Genomic DNA, 2,626 nt, shown 5'->3' with positions numbered 1-2,626 from the left:
TCATGAATCTCAATCTTCTTAAGTAAACCACTAGGTCTCTGATGCTCGTACTTTACTTATTGACAATTCAAACACCGAGCTACATACGCAACAATATCCTTCTTTATCCTCATCTACCAATAATGCTGCTGCAAGTCCTGATACATCTTAGCGGCGCTCGGGTTAATAGAATACTGGGAACTATGGGCCTCCTCTAGAATCAACTCACAAAGTCCATCCACATTAGGCACACAAACTCGACCCTGCATCCTCAAAACTCTGTCATCTCCAATTGTAACCTGCATGAAACCCCCGTGTCGCACTATGTCTCTAAGGACGAACAAATGAGGATCATCATACTGCCAATCTCTGATACACTCAAATAATGAAGAACGAGCGACTGTGCAAGCTAGAACACGACTGAACTTAGAAACATCCAACTTTACGAACTGATTGGCTAAAGCCTGGACATCCAAAGCAAGCGGTCTCTCACCGACTGGAATATACGCAAGGCTACCCATACTGGCTGACTTCCTGCTCAAAGCATCGACCACCATATTGGCCTTTCCAAGATGATACAAGATGGTGATATCATAGTCTTTCAATAGCTCCAACCACCTCCTCTGCCTCAAATTTAGCTCCTTCTGCTTGAACAAGTACTATAAACTCTTATAATCCGTGAACACCTCACACGACACGCAATATAGATAATGCCTCCAAATCTTCAGCGCGTGAACAGTAGCTGCTAGCTCCAAATCATGAACTGGATAATTCTTCTCGTAGATCTTCAACTGTCGCGAAGCATATGCAATAACCTTGCCATTCTGCATCAACACTGCACCTAGTCTAATACGAGATGCATCACAATACACTGTATGTGGCCCTGAACCTGTGGGCAATACCAACACCGGCGCAATAGTCAAAGCAGTCTTGAGCTTCTGAAAGTTTGCCTCACACTCGTCCGACTACCTGAATTGGGCACCCTTCTGCGTCAACCTGGTCATCGGGGCTGCTATAGATGAAAAACCCTCTATAAACCGATGGTAATAAACCGCCAAACCCAAAAAACTCTGGATCTCCATAGTTGATGTGGCTCTAGGCCAGTCCTTGACTGCCTCAATCTTCTTAGGATCCACCCGAATTCCCTCTACTGATACAACGTGACCCAAGAATGCAACTGAACTCAACCAAAACTCACATTTTGAAAACTTAGTGTATGCGAAAAAATCAAAGGGCCTAATTTCTTGCTATCAAGTCACTTTGGAAGGATATCTCGAGACCCCGAGGACGCGGAGTTGCGACCTAGTCCCCTCACTCGGGGCTCGTTGAGGCCTGACCCAAAGAAGATGAAGATCAAGGTTAGGCGAAAAGGGGAATTCCCAAGGCACACAGCTAAGTCTGACGGAGCCAGCCTACCCAGAGCCTGTGTCGAGGCGTCACGTCTAGCCATCAAATCTCCATGCTTTTATAATTAATGTATGTTCTACTATAACTGGATTCTCCTCCTATATAAAGAGAATCCACACCACTTTGTAAAAGGCCGCTGTTGCTCTATCCCCTCTACATAAAATCAATAATATCTCTCTTTCTCCCTCACTTTTCTCTCTAACTCACTTGCTCGAGGCTACTCTTTCCATTTATTGCTTTCATACTTGTTCTTCATTTATCGCTTAGCATTGGCCATAAAGAGCTTTCTTTAATCATATCTTAACTGTTATCCCTTTCCCGGTTACTCGCGATAGCTCGAGCTTGAGCCAGATATCCACCCCGAGGTATTTCATCGACCTGACCGAAGCCTGGGTACCAAGCCCCTCGGTTCGATCACTGCCTCATTTTAACTCGCATTTCATCATTAAACTTCATATGCCTAGTATCAACTGCTCTAACAACTAGCATAAAAATAGATCACGTATTTTTAGAGTCCCATTTACAAATTTATTTGTTGTTACCATTTTCACGGTAAACTGTTTGGCGCCCACCGTGGGGCTAAAAATAATTGTGATTATCTTCTTGCTGGTTTCATTACACAAATGCAAGTTATATTTCAAACTTTTTCATGTCCAAGATCTCTTGATTTCATGTCGAGATGTCTGGCTTGGTAAACAGAGTTGAGAACGACTACCTCGAAAATCATGGCGAGGACGGTGTGGTTGTTCCAGTCATTGGCGCACCACTACAGAACCTCGATAACACACCTGGATTGATTCCAGCGGATGCGGGTTCGCAAGACGCGCAGCTGGTCGACGAAACCTCACATACTGACGGAAGCATACAACATGGCAACCAACAGGAAGCCCAAAAGACCCCGGCTCGGGAAGTATAAGAAGTTAGTCTTCATGTTATTTTTGAAATATTGCAGGCACAACAATTGGACATCACTCAGTTACAAAGCCATCCGAAGACTCCCAGCACAGCAGCGCCGAAAATAGCTCTCCCAGCCAAACAGGTACCCGAGAGATTGAGCAATAACAGATCGGTAGCCGGTCCTGCCATCGTGAAAATGCTGGAGGACCTCACCAAAAGGATCGAGTCAGGCGAGAAAATGGTAGCAGCCAACGATAAGAAGTTCAAGACCTACAACTCTAGGGTCGATCGAATCCCGGGTGCGCCCCTAGTCCTTAAGGGCGTGGATTTGAAGAAGTTCATA

The sequence above is a fragment of the Nicotiana tabacum genome, chromosome 18, assembly GCF_000715075.1.
Source record: "Nicotiana tabacum cultivar K326 chromosome 18, ASM71507v2, whole genome shotgun sequence".
Taxonomy (NCBI): Eukaryota; Viridiplantae; Streptophyta; class Magnoliopsida; order Solanales; family Solanaceae; genus Nicotiana; species Nicotiana tabacum.
Note: the sequence above shows the minus strand (reverse complement) of the source record.